The sequence below is a fragment of the Ostrea edulis genome, chromosome 3, assembly GCF_947568905.1.
Source record: "Ostrea edulis chromosome 3, xbOstEdul1.1, whole genome shotgun sequence".
NCBI lineage: Eukaryota > Metazoa > Mollusca > Bivalvia > Ostreida > Ostreidae > Ostrea > Ostrea edulis.
The window spans coordinates 10,203,553-10,215,936 of NC_079166.1; the positions used below are offsets into that span (position 1 = coordinate 10,203,553).

At 35.0% G+C, this 12,384-nt stretch overlaps 1 protein-coding gene across 2 annotated transcripts in view; it reads right to left on the reverse strand.

Annotated features, from left to right (window-relative positions):
* The window catches only part of LOC125676116 (probable C-mannosyltransferase DPY19L3), a 46,337-nt gene extending 42,804 nt beyond the window's left edge, over window positions 1-3,533 (reverse strand). Inside the window, exon 1 of one of the 2 annotated variants that reach the window (XM_048914025.2) lies at window positions 3,412-3,533. The gene's annotated coding sequence lies outside the window, so the exon portion shown is untranslated. The remainder of the gene's footprint in view (window positions 1-3,411) is intronic. The other variant, XM_048914026.2, reaches the window with a different exon arrangement.
* Window positions 3,534-12,384: the final 8,851 nt, after the last annotated feature.

Consider the following 12,384-nt stretch of genomic DNA (forward strand, 5'->3'; position numbering starts at 1 on the left):
GTTTCATGTATAAAGATATAAGAAAGAAATATTACCCTTTGAACATCTACAATTCAGACGATGATGTATCAAAGGAAAACCATTGTAAAGTACTATGCAACCATGTCAATGTAGTTCATGCTAGAAGGTTTTGTGAATTTTTACATGAATGTTTTGAATTGCGCACCAAAAGTAAAGTGCTATAACTACATTTAATTTATGTAATATGCAATAATAAATTGCATACATAGTCTAATATCACAGGTACATATCAAATATATACTTGTATTTACATATATGTAAATGAACTGTTAGTATTTAGTTTATTGTCATTATATCTCTCATATTGCGTAACATGATTGTATGCCAACATGCTTGGTGAATCAATCAATAATTGAATTGAATATAGAAGCAAAGAGTCTACAACATAAATTGGAAAAGGATTCTCCTTTTATTCCAGCGAAATATCATCAAAGTAAAACTGATATAAATACCGTTAAAAAAAAAAACTATCACAGATCCCGAAGGTGATACCTAAAATCTTGTTTCGTCTTAGAAAATTTCATAAACACATAATCAGCAAAAAAGCATATGGCTTTCACACAGTAATTACTACTTCATTTTGCTGTCCAAAATATCTTAAGGTGATGCCAAAAATCATATTCTTTTCCTTACAAATCAGATGATGTTTGTAATAAAGTCCGTGGATATCTGATAACAAATACATTTAACCCCGACTAAATTTATCTGCATAATGAAAGGTAACTTGCCAGTAGCATCTTATAAACTCAGACTTACATGGTTCCAGTACAATAGTTAGGCAACTGAAGCAAGTAGGCATGTACATGTATCATATAAATTTGAAAAAATTTCATTTGTATATTGTAAATATATGGTTACATATTAGATTAGACACCCCCCCCCACTTTTTCTTTCTATTGGTAACTATATCACGGTATATATTGATTCAAAAGCCTACTAGAGTTATTTAAACTGATCATGTGATCATTTGATGTCAAGTTTTTGGAAACGCATTTAATAGCAGGTAAAGTAGCGTGATTGATATTTACTTTTTATGTTTGTGCTATGTTAAAATAACCCCACAGAAATGATGAAGGTCAGGGGTGGAGGTGTGGGCTGTCACATTGCTGGATATAACAAGGTGTTGAAACTGAAAACTCAGTGTGAGTAGTTAGGGGTGGAGGTGTGGGCTGTCACATTGCTGGGTATAACAAGGTGTTGCAACTGAAAACTCAGTGTGAGTAGTTGCGATATTCTTATGTGGAAAGACCAGAGGTTTTTACTTCTATCTTTTTTTTTATTTTTTGGCACAAAACAGTCTCCTCGTTTAGATCCACCAATGAGTCAGTTGTAGTTTAAGACTTCGAAACACAGACCATGTTGTCAAATCCGATTGTCTTGTCGTGGTTATGATTGATTTCAACATTTCATTACACTAATGTGATGCACTGCATTGTGCATGGGATCAAAATGACTATGATAAAATTACGATTATTCATTGGCAAGTAAGTTTCAACGAGACGTGATATTGAGAGATCAAAAAGGAGTTTTCTTTATGTTGAAAATTCATTTGATGCATGTATAGACTTAAAATGAATTTTCTGTCCTAATCTTTAGAGCTTGTTACATGCGTTATTAATTTTTCTAATTTTTTTTTGGTAAACAATCTGTATATATCATAATACATGTTCAATATATGCATACCAAGGATCATGTAGGAATACAGACAGGTTTTTATATGTGAGAGAGAGAGAGAGAGGAGAGAGAGAGGGGAGGAAAGAGTTAAGGAAAGATCATGTTCCATCTGTTCCAATTGGTATCAAATTTTTCACTATCACCATTTTTATAAAATAGGAATTTTTGTGTTTCATAAAAGAGTTTTAAGTAGGATATTGCAAAACGAATGTTCAATGATTTATCAATACATCTTGCTGTATAAATATAGTATTTCAACCAAAGGATAAGAGTATTTTGTACATGCGTTATTAATGTAATTGGAATTATCTGGAGGTACATGAAAATTTTATTGAAGAGGGAGGTGCAGAGAATGAAATCTAAGTGTAACAAAGTCAAGTATATGCCTCTGCTAAGGATTGAAATGAACCCACGACCTTTATTATTAGCAATGAAATAAAATCAATTCCTACAAGAACCTTTTGCATCCTTGTAACTCCCATGAAGGAATGATGCTATTGTAGTAATTAGAACTCCCATGAAGGAATGATGCTATTGTAGTAATTAGGGCTATACGGACCGTGGATACCGACCTGGGTAGCTCAGTGGTTAGACGCACCTGACTGATAATGCAGGGGTCCCAGGTTCAATTCCCGGTCCAGCCAGTCTTTCTCCTCTCTCCTGCATACTACTATAATGACCATGTAAGTTCTGCTTTATAGAGGGTGAAGCCCTCTCACGGCCCTTTGGGCCGTGAGAGCGAAGCTCTCCCTATAGGTAACACGTATATACATATTTAAATGGAAAATATAGAAAACCAATGAAAAATTAAACCATACCTATGGAACTTGAAAAGTTTGGTCCCAATGGCGTCGATTTGAATACTAGCGCATGGACATGTATTACTACATTTTGAATCTTGTCTACCCAAGTTAACATCGTTCTGAGATGTTACATGAAATCCATAAAAGCATGTAAATTTTATTTTCTTAATCATATATAATCACTTCTCGATTTAAAACGCGTTTGTACAATGCAATGTCTCCAATGTTTGTGTATTTGCTAAACACCAGCGCTGAATATGACGTCACAATGCACTGTTTACATCATTTGCATAGCGTTTCCCGTGTTCAATGAATACTATAGGCGGATCAAAAATGTCTAAAGTTAGAAAACTTTGATTGAGCTCTGTCCTCACATGCAAGGTGCAAACATTTCGGGATATTTTTTGTCCTGTTATGGATCTAGATACTAATGCCAATATTTTTTGCTTCGCCCTCAAACACGGTCACACCGCAAGACATATTAGCCTAATAGGACTTGTGATGTGCACCTCAATTCTGTGGTTGACGTCCGAAATGTCTAAAAAGAGTTGCAATTTCAACCACCACACCTCACAACCCTTCCTATATACCTGTTGAAGTACACTGATATGCAGAACTTCAATTGAAGAGCTTGAACATTACATTGTATAGCCTATTGCCTGTTCAATTGACCATAAATAGTAGGGATATGCAGATATGTAAATGCGAATATTTATTTACTTTTCTGTTTATAAATACTGTTCATATTTCTAGACCCTGTTACAATATTAAGTCAATTTATCAACAACAACAAATTAGTAATATTACATTTCATTTGCTGAATTGAACAGAGGCCAATATAATTTTCCATTTCTTCGCACTTTGTGTTTGAAGATTTACGGGGTGCAACTTCACTTCTTAACATCGATTTTACCTGTTGACACCTGTCAGTCTTTATCAACCAAAAAGTGACGCGTTACCTAAATCTTTTCAAGATTTGAGTTTCCAACCAGACAGCCACTACTCGGAATGAAACACGTTGTAAAGGCAACTGTGCTCCGAACGGAAAACATTAATATTTAGGAATATATTTGGGCAAAAAGAATACGAATTTCGATCCCGATATTTAATTTGTAAGAGTTGCATCGCTTGTATTGTCAAGAGGTTGAATGCATAATATTGGAATAAATAAATATATTTAGATGAAATTTAAAATAGTGGATGCAAATCATGATCATAAAATATGTCTTTCTGTATGTACGTATAAAACTAGTATAGTATAGTTAATAATAATAAAAAAAAAAGTCGAAAAAATTAAATTGATTATTGTACAATTAATTGTATGAGAATTCAAAAGAAAGGGAAGGGGTTAGTTGATTCCATGGTTTTGTGTTATTTGCCTCTGCTACTTTAGAAAACGATGTTACGTGCCTGTGTTATACCCGGTCTCATTCTAATAAAATAGGGGGGGGGGGTAAAGGTCGGATTGTAGGTATACATGTACATTATGGATTTAGACCCAGAAACGAATTTCAAAGAAGAGTTTCCCCGGGCACTTCATCCAACACCAGCTTCCTTTTATCAATTCTCCTGAACCAGCTTCCTTTTATTAATTCTCCTGAACCAGCTTCCTTTTATTAATTCTCCTGAACCAGCTTCCTTTTATTAATTCTCCTGAACTACTTTCCTTACAGACATGATCGAATAATTTCATCCCAAACCAGCTTCCTTTTATTAATTCTCCTGAACTACTTTCCTTACAGACATGATCGAACAATTTCATCCCAAACCAGCTTCCTTTTATTAATTCTCCTGAACTACTTTCCTTACAGACATGATCGAACAATTTCATCCCAAACCAGCTTCCTTTTATTAATTCTCCTGAACTACTTTCCTTACAGACATGATCGAACAATTTCATCCCAAACCAGCTTCCTTTTATTAATTCTCCTGAACTACTTTCCTTACAGACATGATCGAACAATTTCATCCCAAACCAGCTTCCTTTTATTAATTCTCCTGAACTACTTTCCTTACAGACATGATCGAACAATTTCATCCCAAACCAGCTTCCTTTTATTAATTCTCCTGAACTACTTTCCTTACAGACATGATCGAACAATTTCATCCCAAACCAGCTTCCTTTTATTAATTCTCCTGAACTACTTTCCTTACAGACATGATCGAACAATTTCATCCCAAACCAGCTTCCTTTTATTAATTCTCCTGAACTACTTTCCTTACAGACATGATCGAACAATTCCATCCCAAACCAGCTTCCTTTTATTAATTCTCCTAAACTACTTTCCTTACAGATATGATCGATCAATTTCTTGCTTTTCAATTAGATTGACTGAGATCTAACAACCTACACACACAAAAAAAAAGAAGTTCATCTGCACGTGCCTTCGAGGTGAATATGACATTTGATTTCTCCCAACATAGGACCAAAATCAAAATTGACACAATTGTTTATTATTCTTTAGTCATTCACTGAGAACTCGTGTCTAGACTAACTTTCTACTATCTTGCACCATTCCACTCAATAATTCCGTGAACACAGGGTCGTATATAGGGAGGAAGGCAGTGGCGGGGGGAGGGGTTACCCCCTAATTTTTTCAAATTTATAGTATGAAAGGTGAAGATAACGAACACTGATCAATCTGATAACTCCTTTAAGCAATACAAAATAGATAGCTGAGCATACACGGACCCCTGGACACACCAGAGGTGGGATCAGACAAACACGGACCCCTGGACACACCAGAGGTGGGATCAGACAAACACGGACCCCTGGACACACCAGAGGTGGGATCAGGTGCCTAGGAGGATATTATAGTTTCTTATTTAAAGGGGAGAGAATAAACGACAAATGAAGCTAACATTTTTCCACTCTCAGAGAATTGTTACTTTTATTGGAACAAGTTCTGTTCAATTCAAATAAAAAGCTTTGAAAATTTGTGTCATTTTATTGGTTTCACGTCGTTAAAATGACAGAAAATAGCAAAAATGACTACACATAGGAGCTATACAATCCAGGAGCTTCCGAGGACACCCCCCCCCCCATCAAAGTTTCGCCCTGGACCAGCTGGTGGGGGGGCGGGGGGGGGGGCACATGACGGCCTCCAAACCCCCTGCCTCTCTTTCGTTGCCCCCTAACTTCAATTCCTGGATCCGCCCCTGGAGGGGGGCATGAGGACATTGCTACCACCAGCCTTCTCCAGCCCGGGTCGTTCTCGAAACTCAGTTTACGTAAGTTCGGTTGATAAAAGTTTGATGTCACGCTGTTTTGGAAATATCTCGGGTGAGTCTAAGAATTTGAGGCTGAGGTCGTTGAAAGTTTCAAATGTTAGCGGCCCCTACCACGAGCTTGGGTAACAATTGCTGAAGTACAATAACATTAAATCTGATCTAAAGATGGCGGATCTGATATCGCTTGTTCACTTCTACATGTTCCTGTAGTCGGTTTATTGTGTTATTTTAAATTATATTTAGTTATCTAATTAACGAAAATCCGCGCCTCCAATCGTTTTCGACGAATCTTGCACTCCAGCCATACACAAAAATGGCCAACCAGATATCGTTTCGTAAGCTCGAGTGGCCAGTGGCCATCTTTTGAATTATTCAATCAAATAATAAAACAATTATTGTCGTTTTTTAGGTTCACCTAAAATGTCAATAATTGTATGATATTCAACTTTATTGAAATAAAAACACTAATATCAGAAACGTTGACATTATATTCTATTGATTTAGAATACATGCGTATAATCCTCAAATCATCTATTGATTTAGAATACACGCGTATAATATAATCCTCTAATCATCTATTGATTTAGAATACACGCGTTTAATCCTCTAATCATCTATTGATTTAGAATGCACGCGTATAATCCTCTAATCATCTGTTGATTTAGAATGCACGCGTATAATCCTCTAATCATCTATTGCTTTAGAATACACGCGTATAATCCTCTAATCATCTATTGATTTAGAATACACGCGTTTAATCCTCTAATCATCTATTGATTTAGAATGCACGCGTATAATCCTCTAATCATCTGTTGATTTAGAATGCACGCGTATAATCCTCTAATCATCTATTGCTTTAGAATACACGCGTATAATCCTCTAATCATCTATTGATTTAGAATACACGCGTATAATCCTCTAATCATCTTTTGCAGTTGAGAGTACTGATTTTTCATATATATAACATTGTAAGTAAATGCTTAATTATCTCTACAATATATAGCTGTTCGTCATAAGATTTTGAAAATTATAGAATTTACCGTTTGAGATTTACACGTACAGTGTACGTTAGTTTATGTGTTTAGTCGTTTAGTTTCCCTGTTATACAATTGTACGTGTTCTGTGACCTGCACTAATTTGTGTTCTGGGGAGGTGTCTACAGAATATTGTCTCAATTTAGCAAATTCGAAATTGTTTTATATATCATCGTCGGAAACCCCGCGGTTGACTCCATCACCTCGTAAGGGACTGACTGTGGCGATATGTGTCTCAGTTATGGGCCATGCTGCTAACCAGTTTTTGACAGACTGACGGACGGTCGAGATTGGAAAACGCTTTTTCAAAGGTTAACGTTATCCTATCTTTTTCCACAGGTATCAAGCTTGTAATCACGATATTTCATAAATCAATAATTTTACGTACACCAGTTAAGTCAGTCTCACTATTATTCCTTTCGATTTAATGGTAAATATATTTTGTCTGAATGAAACCTATATTGTTTGTCACTTTCTTGTTCTCCGAACCCCCAACTTGAGAAAGCGCCATGCAGTATCATGTACTAGACGTTAAACACAAACAAACAAACACACACAGACATATACACAAGTTATATTGTTGCCTTGTTAACTATCGGAAGGCTTTTGATAGTGTTAACAGACAAAAACTATTTCTTAAATTATTTCGCAATGGCATTGTGGGTAAAATGTATTCTGTGATCAAATCTATTTATGCTAGTATAAAAACATGTGTACAGTTTAATGGTAGTAATTATTTCAAAATGGTCTTATACACGGTGAGGGATTGTCTCCATTTTTATTTTCTATGTACATAAACGATTTTGAAAACTATCTGATTGAAAACACATTAGAAAACGCATCTTTGCAAGCCGGTTCGCTTACTCTCATGAGTAGCTTGCGAAGATATGTAGAAAATGTTGAACTGAAGGAATTGTCATTATTTTTGTTCCTCTATGCTGATGATACTGTATTAATTGCTGAAAGTAGAAACGCATTACAGAACATGTTGGATAAATTATATGAATATGGCAGCGAATGGAACATAGATGTTAATGTACAGAAAACAAAAATTGTAGTGTTTAGAAACACAGGATCGATGGTCTTTTAATGACATTCAAATTCATGTAATGGATAGTTTTAGTTATTTGGGAGTTTTTATATTGGACAATTTACTAGAACTCAAAAAACATCTCAGCATCACATGGGTGGACAACCATGTTTCATGTGATGAAAATGTGTAATGAAAACACCGAATATCGACACTAAATTACATGTATTTAATATGTATGTAAGTAGCGTTTTGAATTACTGATGTGAAGTCTGGGGGTTTTGTACTGCCAAAGATATAGAAAAAGTACATTTAGAATTTTGTAAGAGAATTATTCATAATAAAAAAAGTACACCAAAGTTTATTTTATTATCAGAATTGGGAAGATTACCTTTAAGTATTGTTAGAAAACAACGAATCTTGAAATATTGGGTTAAACCTTGACATGTAGACACAGACAATTGTATTTTGAAATCATTATATAATCATATGTTAGAAGATATTGACTTACATCACAATTGGTTAACTGATGTCAGGAACTTACTGCAGAATTTAGGACTTGGATGTGTTTGTAATAACCAGAGTGTTCATGGGAAATCAGCATTTCTTTCTAGTTACATGTATAATCAATTGTTAACTTGTTTATTATTTTTGTAAACATGTATGCCATAAGACGTATGTCTTCAACAATAAAGAATATATATAATCAATTGTTAAATGATTTATTTATACAAGAGATGCATTCATTTTTTGAAAGGTCTCCAAAATGTAATCTATACAAGCAACTACCTGATAGTTTTTATCTTCAGTACTATTTAAGAAAATGTGTATCAAATAATTTTACTACAATATTGAGTAAATTTAGAATGTCTGCACATGAGTTGTTGATAGAAAAGGGTCGATACTCAAACATAGCAAGGTCTCAAAGAAAATGTCAGAAATGTGATTTTAACGAAATTGAAGACGGATACCATTTTTTTTTCTGTAATGTCCCTATTATTCCGATTAATGAAAACCATACATCAAACGATACTATTTTACTCGACCATCCATGTTCAAACTTGTGCAACTTTTTTCAATAAGAAACAGAAAAGCATTTTGTAATTTAACAAGATTTTGGATAAAGGCACTGAGCCTAAGAAACTTATAATATATTATATGTTTGTCCGTCCTACATATTTGGTCACATGATTCTTTTCACATGGTTATACTCACTAATATATTGTTACTTGATTATTACATAGATCTAACCGTACCATATCAATGAGATGTTTCTCGAGGTTTCAATAAACTAAACACACACACACACACACACACACACACACACACAATAGATATAAAGGTTACTTGTATATATTCTAATTTAATTATTTCGTGAACAAACTGAAGGGCCGGGGAAAAGAATTTAGTTCAAAATGTTGCGAAAATCGTAATTATTTGTTGTTATTTTTGCTACAAGTGTATATATGCAATTTCAAATCGCATGGCTATATCATCTGTCCCACAGGATGGGAATTTCCTAATACTTCAACTGACCACCGGTAGTAAAAATATCTAAACCAGCGTGTTGGACAACGAACAATCCGGTGATCACATATTTGAACATGTAAATTATTTCTCCGAAGGAAGGACTTTAAAGTTGCCGATTTCTTGCCACGAAAATGGAATTTAAAGCTTTGACTGTTGAACATGTATGTAAAACTTGAATGGAAATCAAACATTTATACATGTAGGTGACGAAAGATGAAAAGTCCCGCACTCTCTGTGGGCTACTAGCGCTAAACAGGGGTGTCAAAACTAAGACGGGACGTTGTATCGGCCAGCGGGTGTAAATATAGATACTTCTCGTCTAAACAAAATAATCCCGAATTCTAAACAGACGAAAATAGTTTTATCCCACTGAAGTCTTCACTTTGTTGTTGGTTTGTATTTTATATCGAACTTTGTCCGTTGTCATTTAATTCAATTAATTTAACAATGATTTTCAAACTTTAATTAAACGCACCGTGTTCACCATTAATTAATTAATTGGCCGTAGTTCAAATAATGTTTGACCACAAATGACACAAAGATAATTCATTAGAAAAATATATTGATTATTGATGCATGAAAATAAAAGGTTGAAAGATAAGTTGAGGGTGAGTCCGTTTGTATAAATAATGTGTCAGTCCGATAACCCATACCATAAGGAAAGAATTACGAAAATTAACAATTTCTTGGACGGTTTGGTTTTACAATTATTCTGTCGTTACGACAATTTTTCTACAATATCAGATACATCACAGAGGTTTATTAGGCTTTCGATGAAATTCGAAATCGTTGTATTGGGTTTCCTTCCACTATTCGCAGTGCTATATCGCCTGATTATCAAAACTTCCACGTCAAATCCACGGACCACCAACGATTTATAACGAACGACACCCGACCTTCGACCAAAATTAGTCACGGTGATTTTCTGTTTGTTGACATGTTATGTCACTTTTTCCTTTAAACTGTTTAGGAAAAATCATTGGCGCAGTAAATTAGTTTTTAAAAAGATACAAAACGTAAGTTTTATGAGAGTCAGGAAAACGATATGATTAATTTCTTGTTGGGGAATAAAAAATGATTTTAGTCAATAGCAAGAACGTTTGCAAACTTTTATGATAGTGATTTTTAGTAACTGATAAATATAATCAACAAAATTGATAACTTGTGTCGTAATAACTTTTCAGCAAAGAACTACTGTATTATTCTGTTCCTTTTCACGTGTATCGGAATTTTTTTTTTTTCGTGGGGGAGGGGAATTTCATTTATGTTAAAATATTTAAAATTTATTCATTGTTATTTAATGGTGTACCCATAAAACCTCTGTGACAAAAATGACCGCTCTGACTTCAAACATCATAAGATCGCAATTACAGGCTTATGTGAAGGGGGGAAAAGAAACTCTTTTACTGTAAAAATTTAATGATCTTAAAATCGGTTCAAAACAAATTTTCCATGCCGGTATTTACACATCCCGGCATTTTTGTAAATATTTACCTTTCCGAGTAGAATTCGAAAATTTTCGGCGCCGCTTTTGAAGTTTGGCGTTACTCAACCCCTATAAGATTCCTGACAAAGTTTTTATTTAATTGACTCCTTGATTAAAGAATTATGGGATTTGAGCCCACTTGAGATGGAATTAATAACCTAAAAGCATTTACTTGGCTACGAAAATCCGGACGAGGGGCCCTTTTGACGGGTCTTTGCTAGGTTTGCGTGAAACTGAACCCAAGGAGACTTTAAGAACATAAAGTCCAAAAAGCATGTTCACATCAAATGTTTTTTTTAAAGTTTTTTAACATTCAACCTGCTGTAACAAATAAATGAAGAATTGATGCATGTGAACACACAAGGAACAATGAGAAACAACTCTCCTGATACTCCAACGTAAGCTTAAATACTCGGTCTGAGGTTTTTTTAAATTCATAATATGCATAAGGAAATTGAATACCAATGGACACTTATAGGATCGAAGTATAAAAAGAAAAAAAGTCTGGTACGACAGTGGCGTATCTAGAGGTTACGGTGGTTGTAACCACACCTTTGATTGATTTGAAATTTTTAGACAAAAGATAATTTTTGTGCCATTTTGAGATCTGCCGCTAGGGGAGGGGAGGGGGGTACCATCTTGGACCCCAACCACCCACACTCCTTTGAACATAGTCGGGATCCGTTCCTTTATACATTGAATATGCTTCTTATTTTTTAAAGAATGTTTGTTTTCAACTATGCAGAGTCCACACAACATACTGGTCTCAACAATTAATTAATGAAAATTATTACAAAAGACATGTGAGTGAGTTTAATCCTAAACCACGTGGCCCAAGATACTGAACTCTAGAAACTGTCCTCTGTGAAGCACCGCGGGGATCACTCAGTACAAAACTTATACCAGGGACCACACATGCAGAAGAATGTGTATTTTAACTTTAAAAAGTAAACATCATAAAATTATAACTTTCTTAGGGAGTATATCATTACATCACCTCGGCGATATTCGGTCCTTAGACGGAGCGGGGCGTCCCTTCTGGTCTGTATGAAGAGAGGCTCCGCAGCGACTTGAAAGTGTTAGAAAGACAAGACCATTATTTACCTCTTACACCATCATCTCGATACATAAAAAGAAGTTATTCATTACACACGGAGCGAAACAAAGACGCCTGCATATGACTTCATTTCATATCAATATTTCGTTTGTCCTGGGTAAATAAAACACGGCTCGGGTCTGAAGCGAACTGTCGAGACAGATTTCTGCGGAAAAGCCCGATTGACGATCGAACAATAACTAAAGCACCACCCCCCGAAAGAGGTAAAAACCTGAATGTTTGTCATGAGATTCCACTATAGAAAAGATCATGTCTGTAAATTTAATTACGACAACTTACACAGTTGCAGCCATTGATATAATCTATTTGCGTTCCGCTTGTAGAAGGACTGGATGTTTTGAATTGCAAGATCAAATGTAGCAGCGTGTTGACTAGGTTTTTGATTAGATATACGATAAACAGAGAGTGTCAACAGAGAGAAACCAATTAACTAAAGCATCTAGGAATTAGCCATCTTC